This window comes from Vombatus ursinus, unplaced genomic scaffold, assembly GCF_900497805.2.
Source record: "Vombatus ursinus unplaced genomic scaffold, bare-nosed wombat genome assembly UNPS02014812.1, whole genome shotgun sequence".
Taxonomy (NCBI): domain Eukaryota; kingdom Metazoa; phylum Chordata; class Mammalia; order Diprotodontia; family Vombatidae; genus Vombatus; species Vombatus ursinus.
In genome coordinates, this window is record NW_020954590.1 from 101,234,577 (window position 1) to 101,242,548 (window position 7,972).

Consider the following 7,972-nt stretch of genomic DNA (forward strand, 5'->3'; position numbering starts at 1 on the left):
CAACAACAACAACAACAACAACAACAACAACAACAACAACAACAACAGCTACCACCACCACCAAAAAAACTGGAGTATGAATGCAGATTAAAGATACTTTTCTTTATTTTTCTTTTTTTTGCCTATTTTTTTCTGTAGCATGACTTACATAGAAATGTTTTTTGTATGTATACACATGTAGAATCTATGTCAAATTGCTTTTCTTATAAATGAAGCAGGTAGGAGTGAGGGAGAGAAAATTTGGAACTCAAAATTTGAAAAATGAATGCTAAAATTGTTTTTACACGTAATTGGCAAAATAAATTATTAAATTTAAAATTAAAGAAGTGAAAATGTATTTAAAGAATTCTCCAAAAGAAACAATAAAAAGCCCCCAAAAGCAAAAGAAACAAACACAAAATGCTTGCCATTTACTGAAATCAAAAAGGCAAAGACCGCTTTTGCTGACATTTCAAAATTTGTATTCTGTCTTTGACACTTTGATATAACACAATAACTTGAATCATCTTATAAATGAACAACTATGGTATAAAATGATCATCTTTTGAGGCAATGATTTGAATTTTGATCTTGGAGAAATCAAAGGTGGGCTTATTGGGGGGTGGGATGGAATTAAGAGGTAAAACAGGGTACCTGAACAATATAAGAAGGCATATTTCCATCCTTGCCTTCTTCCATTCCCTTTTCCTTGCTGAAATGTTCACAGCAACTATATTAGAAAATAACAGAATGGATTTCCAGTTCCTGTTCACTTCATGTAGAAATATCTTTTCAGAAAATGGAGTTATGTCAACACCTTTCATTTCCTGTACTTCAAGAGTCATCCTGAGAATTAACAGCCTCCAAAAGCTCATTCAATTTGATACAATGTGGCATTGTTGTAATACATTAAACTTCGAGTTAGGAAGCATTGAGTTTAAACTTTGCCTTAAGGATCTATTAGTTCTATGACCATAGGCAAATTCAGTTAACCTCTCTGAACATCAGTTAATCCACTTGGTAAAATATTTTCTAATTCCCCTTCCAACACTAAATCTATTTTTAGATTTTTTCTCAACGATTATAAAGTTGTAATATTTTTTGTTTGTTTTGTTTTCTCCAAATGACTTTACATGGGGGATTTTGTAAACATAAATTTTGATACTACACATTTATTTAATGTAAGGAACAGTAATGCTAATTATCATAATCACATGAACATTTCAATAACTTGAGAGATGCAGAATATTGGGACAAGTTTCATTCAACATATCATACTTTAAAAATAAGTGAAAGCTATTGCCAACTGATATTTAGTTGCTGCTACTGGATCATTTACTAGTAGACATGCTATATACAGCACAGGACAATCCCTATATTATCTTGTCATGTGTTTTAATAGATAAGTACATAATTGACTAAACAAGAAAGTGCAAGTGTCTGCCACCCTCAGAGTCTCCAATTTAAAGAAACTTGACACAATTGTCATTTCTGAGAAAGTGTAAATATAAAGAGCAACTCAACACTAAGTATGTGATGTTTCAGGAAAACAAAACTAGTGGGTTACGATTGAACTGATTTGCATAAAGTCTAAGACTAAATTCAGATGTCAATGAATTTGATAGAAATAAAAGAGGGTTAATGATATGGCAAGGATAAGGTAAGAAATATAAATGGAGTGTTTGGTACTCTTAAGTAGTCAAGAAAAATCAAGGAAAGTCTCCAGCACATCGGGTACTGGAATACACTACAGCCAGATTTAACTGGCTAAGAGATCTGATTAGGAAAAAAATTAGCATGAGCTGTTCACATCTTGCAAATTGGCAAATGCTACAAAATAGGGCTTCAATTCTTGTTCTGTCAGTTGTCTAGAGTTGAGAAACCAACAGAAATTAAACTTAAAATTGTGCCCTTGTTTTTATTCAGTCATTCAGTCATATCTGACTCTTTGCAACCCCATGGACCATACTGTTCATCGGGTTTTCTTGGCAAAGATACTGGAGTGATTGGCCTTTTCCTTCAGCTTAAGGCAAACAGAGGTTAAGTGACTGACTTACCTAGGGTCACACTTCTAGTAAGTGTCTGAGGCTGGATTTGGATTCAGGTCTTCCTGACTCCAGGACCAGTGCTCCATCCACTGAACCACCCAGCTGCTTCCTAAACTTTGCCCTACTTACCTTTTTTTTTTTCACCTCAAGAGAGCTGGCTCTTAGTTTTATCAGCACACCTTAGGGTTGGCCCTCTATAGAAAATCTATGTGAAAAAATGGATGAGTATCACAGAATGAGCAGGCATGGATGGGATAAAAGTTACATTGTTCAATAGAACTTCCAGATTGATAAGGTAATAGATGTATTGATGAGGTAGATGTATCCTTATATCTTTCTCCATACTTGGTCTTCCATATGTTCTCAATTATATTACCACATAATTCTGAGGAAGATTTCCTTTTTTCATGAAATGGATAGAGTGCTAGATTTGGAATCAGAGGGGATGGATATGAATTCCAGCTCTGCCATTTACAAGCTTTGTGACCTTGCACAAGTCATTCAACCTCTCTAGCTCTAAATTATCAATTATCTATAAAGTGAGAGTTCTGGACTAGCTAATCACTAAGATCTCTTTTAGCTCTAAATCTATTATTCTCTGATTGTGAAATTTGTGATAGAAAAAGAGACATATAACAGAGAAAAAAGTCACTACAATTGCATAAAGATTGAATTCTAAAGTATCCAGATATCCAATATCCACCTATATTTGAGACCACACTAAAATTGATATTATCTCCAATAATGTCTATCATAACTTCCTATTCAACCGGCACAATTCTTTTCTATGTCTCTCCCATAAATTCATTAGAGGAATCTTCAAATTTTTTTCTGATCTTGTGTGGTTATCAATGAAGTCAACACCAAGTTCTAAGGTGATGCCTCCTAGGTCAAAAAAGTGATACTGGGTTCTTGAAGGTTATGAACATAAGTTCTGACAAGGCCTACCCTGATGGAAAATAAATAAAGAAGTAAAATGTTAAATACAGGCTTGGCAAAGAACTTTGTATTTTCTTAAGACCAGCCTAGTTAAGTATAAATGGGGCTCATTACTAGAGGCTTGGCCATTTGGTGGTGAATTATTTTGCCAAAGCAATACATATAACACTACTATTCATAGAAAAAATCAAATAATACACATTCTTTATCATAGTAACCTGTGCAAAGATACATGGGAATGATATTTTTATTTTTGTGCATCTCAACATGGATTGAGAGATAGTCCAGTTTTCCTATGTGGTCAATACTGTGATCCTAAGACCAAGAAATGATTATTAAAAAGAAATAATCCTTGCATTAGGACATAATCCTTCTATTCAATGACATTTATTTTTGAGACTAAAGACAAGATAAATTATCTATTTTCAAAAATTACATGGCTTTTAAATTTTCACACACCTGATTATGTTGCCATTACTAAACACTAATAAACCAGGCAGGCATTTTTTTTTTTAGAGAAAAAAATACCCACTAGGAGCATAGGCTCTCATTGCTGTAAGGGTACTGGTTCATCAGTACAAGCTGAAATCAGAGCTGTATGATAACTATTACCTATAGCATGAGGGCCAGAAGGACATTGACCCTAATTCAATCCTTCCAGGAGTCCCTTAGAAAGGTCAGTAATGCTAAATATGCATAACTTTCTATCAGTTGCAAACTACTGGAAACAAAATAAAGATAGCTAAGACTATTTTTCCTGAGATCTGTATTCAGTGATACAAGGGTTAGTGTAATTCTATAGATAGCCATTAAATTAACATATTAACAAAACTGAGAAGACATTGAATATATAGAGAAAAAAAGACTGAAAACTAAAAATAGGACAGTTTTACATCGCAGAATAGTGACATATTTTGGCAAGTAATTAAGAGTCTAGAGTTAGTAAAAAAAAAAAAAAACACCTCAGGCTACAGCCAGTTTAATTAAATTGGGAGCTGCTGATACCACAGAAACATTACCAGATACCTTTTTGATGTGTTGCATTAATGTCTTCTTTATTTACTCTGAGATACAAGGATCCATTTGTATAGGTTGAATTTCAGTATTCTATTAGTCATGGACATTGGATAATGCTTTTGTCTTAGAAGAATCTCGAATACAACACTTAAACTAGAAAAAGAAATGTCCACATTGGATTATCATTGGTGAGTGAAAGACTTAGATTTTCAAAGCAATTTTTTACCCTTTGGGCCAATCAGAATGAAATGGCTTTGCATTTCTTTTTTTTTTCTTTTCCTCCCTCCCTCTTTTTCTCCCTCCCTCCTCATCCTTCTTCCCTCTTTCTGTCCCTTCCTCCCTTTCTCCCTTCTTTCCTTCCTTTTTCCTTCCTTCTTTCCTTCATAGGATAGGATCTGTAAGAGTCAGGTAAAGGTTATATTTCTACAAAGAAAGAGAATAATGCAGAGATTTAAAGAACTATTCCAGGAAGTAGTATGCTGTAGGTGGGTGAGGGCTTAACCAATAAGAAGTAAGTTGATGGCTCTAAAAAGACTCCAAATTCAAGATAAGGGTTAAGCCAGCTCAGACCAGTAAGGGTCAACCTGAGGACACCTGAAAAATGTTAGTGGGCCTGCTTAATTAACTTTATTACTATTATCTGACACAACCCCTATAAAATTAGAGCTTCATTAATGAGTCATGGGATGTATGACCAAGGGATGGGGAACATACTTGAGCATATCAAGGGGAAACATGTAAGGAGGGGTGTAACCTGGGAAGGGATGGACCAATCTGGGCCTGGGAGGTTTCACACCAAATTTGAATGTATAAAGCGTGCTTGCCCTTGCACTCAGGGCCCATCCCTCCCTAAGAGGGGTGGAGCCTGCTTCTGTCCAGAAACATCTAATCCTCTGTACTTTCTCTGTAATAAACTTTCTTGATACTAAATTTTAGGTGTCAAGCATATTTCTAACAGGGACCTACCAATTAGGAAGCTTTTTCTACCAATGCTGTCAGGTTAGTCTTCATCTTGACCTCCTCTCTTCCTTTTCATCAAGTATTATCCTATGTCAATAAAGTTCAAACTCCCTATTCTGGACACTTTGTTCCTTCACAATCTGTGCCTCATTTACATTTCTATCCTTATGCCATGTCTCACAATTAAATTATTCTACTCACTATATCTGTCTTTACTCTTATTGCCATTCCATCTAGAATCTCCTTCTCCCTCTACTTATTGAAATCCACCTATTATTCAAAGCAGATGCTTATATATTTAATCCTGGAAGAAATAGGGAACTCCTGGAATTTGTTGAATAGTGGATGACATGTGCTTTAGGAGGAATAAATTGATAGCTAAGTGAGAGATGAACTGTATTGGAGAGAGTTTTGAGGCAAGGAGACCAAACAGCTGCCACTTTATTTGTCCAATTGTTATGTAATCATGGCTTGTACTAGGTTAGTGGCAGGGTCAGGGGAGAGGGCATATACGATAGAGGTTACAAAGGTGGAATCAACAGAACTTGGCAACATTCAGGGACTTGGGGACAGGGGTGGTGAATGAGGATGGTATCTTAAGTTAGGAGATGGTGCTAGCCTCAAGTGTAATAAAATGATTAGGAAGAAGAAAGAACTTAAGGGAAAGAGATTAGGAGAATGATTTGAATTTGAACATATGGAGTTTTATGCCTGTGAGATATTATTCAGTGGTAACTATAACAGAATTTCATACCAAAAATCAGAGTTAATGATATCATAAAATAAATATATGACTAGCAACATGGTAGCTTGGTTATGCAGGAAGGACGAGGATTAAAAAAATATATATAGAAAGTCCATGTGTTCCATTGGTTCCTACCTAATGTCAAGCTATTTAGAAGAAAGCCTTTAGTATACTAGCCACAGTTTCTATGGAGGATATATAGGAAGATAAGGAAAAGCCACAAAAGATAAAGAGTAAATGGTTTATTTTCCATTGAAGGGAGAACCTTTAGCAATGTCAAAGTAAGTATTGCTACTGATGAAATGATAGAATCAGACAATTGTAGTTTTGGAAAATGCCTAATTTCAAAACCATAATTAAGCTCATTTTAATCCTAACTAATACACAGAAAGGAAATTATTCCTTAGAATGAGTTGCTATAGTACATTCATTTGCTTCATTTAGTTTATTTAAAATTAATGTAAAATTGTATGATTACTGATTTTTTTTAAGGCAATTGGGGTTAAGTGACTTGCCCAGGGTCACACAGCTAGTGTCAAGTGTTTGGTCTGAGGCCAGATTTGAACTCAGGTCCTCCTGACTTCAAGGCCGGTGCTCTATCCACTGCACCACCTAGCTGCCGCCTGATTACTGTTTTTTTAAAATACCAATAAAATGAAAAAGTAACCACTGATAACATCAACTAGCAGTGTGCTCAGTATAAAATATACAACTTCATTGAATTGAAGTTATTTATGTCCCATTGAAATATGGCCAATGTAGTCATTAACTATTGACAACATCTACATTATAGTGATTACAATATTTATCATTATTATAATATTTCTAAACAATATATTCAGCAGGTATTGAGGCAATATATTTGCCACTTAATTAGCCTAACTGTATAGATTTTTATTTCAAAACTCACAGGTATTAGCAGCTTAAATCCAGTTGTTAAGATTTGGGATGTGATCTGAGAATATTTTTGAAAGGAAATACACAGGAAATAACTATGTAAATGCTTAATCTTTATTTACCAAAATACACTTATTTTGTCGTGCAATATGGTTTTCATATTACTACAACTTCCTTCTTACATCAGTCAGTTTATATACATTTATTAAGCACTTATTATATGCTAGGTAGTATACTAAACACTGGAGACATAAAAAAGATAAATGATAGTCCTTGATCTCCAAGAATTTACAGTCAAATGACTTTATTATGTCTATGAAATCAGTGATTAAAACTATAGCATAATAGCTTTGCTCAAGGGGATAAAAACCACACTTCCACTAAAGCTATCTTTCTCTAAAGCTTATCAGAACTAGAGAATTGAAAGTAGACATATGCACCATAAGTATATGATTATTTTTTTCCATCTCTTATTTTCTTCATCCTTATTTGTATATTCATTCTTTAATTCAATATAAGGGCAATCCCCCATTTCTTCAACTTAAAAATGAGTTTTGCAACTAGAATTCAGTTAAAAGTTGGTTCTTCAGAACTCAACACATATACATAAGAGTTAAGTTCTCTGGCCAGCCCCCTAAAGCTTTTGCAACCTGAGTTGAACTCTAGTACCTAGTCACTTTAATGGTACTGAAATGCTTACTACTAAGGTCAGCTCCATTATGTATTCAAGGAAATCCAACAGCCATGCATTTGTTGAGACATTTAGTCTGATGAAACTAGGATAAGCGAGTATCATTGTGGATGCAGTCCAAATGTGAGTCTTGGTGTCAAGGAGACTTGAATTCAAAACCTGTCTCAGATATTACTTGTGTGAAAAAGAACAAGTCTCTCAAACCTCTCAACTTTTATTGCTCATTTGTAGAATCCAATTAGATTCAATAAACATTTATTAGGCATCTGCTCTGTCCCCAGTATTGTGCTAAGCACTAGAGATAGAAATAAGAAAAAAAAAGTCTCCCACTATCAAAGAACTTACAATCTAATGGGGGATAACACACAAAGAGGAGCTGGAAGGGATGGTAGTAGTGGTGGTGGTGATGGAAGGGAGATCGCAAGAGGGCATTATGTTGTATTGAATTCAAATCAAGCAACACTACAGATATAAAGTGGAATTAGTTGGAAGGTTCAGTTTCCAGCCCTTTATAAATAAAAGCTTTAGGAGGAGTTTAGTGTTTTACCCTCCAGCCCTCTGATTAAAGTGGATACAATAGGAATAATAATATCATCTACTTCAAAGGGCTGTTGGGAGGATCAAATAAGTTTATATATATATATATATGTGTGTGTGTGTGTGTGTGTGTGTGTGTGTGTGTGTGTGTGTGTGTGT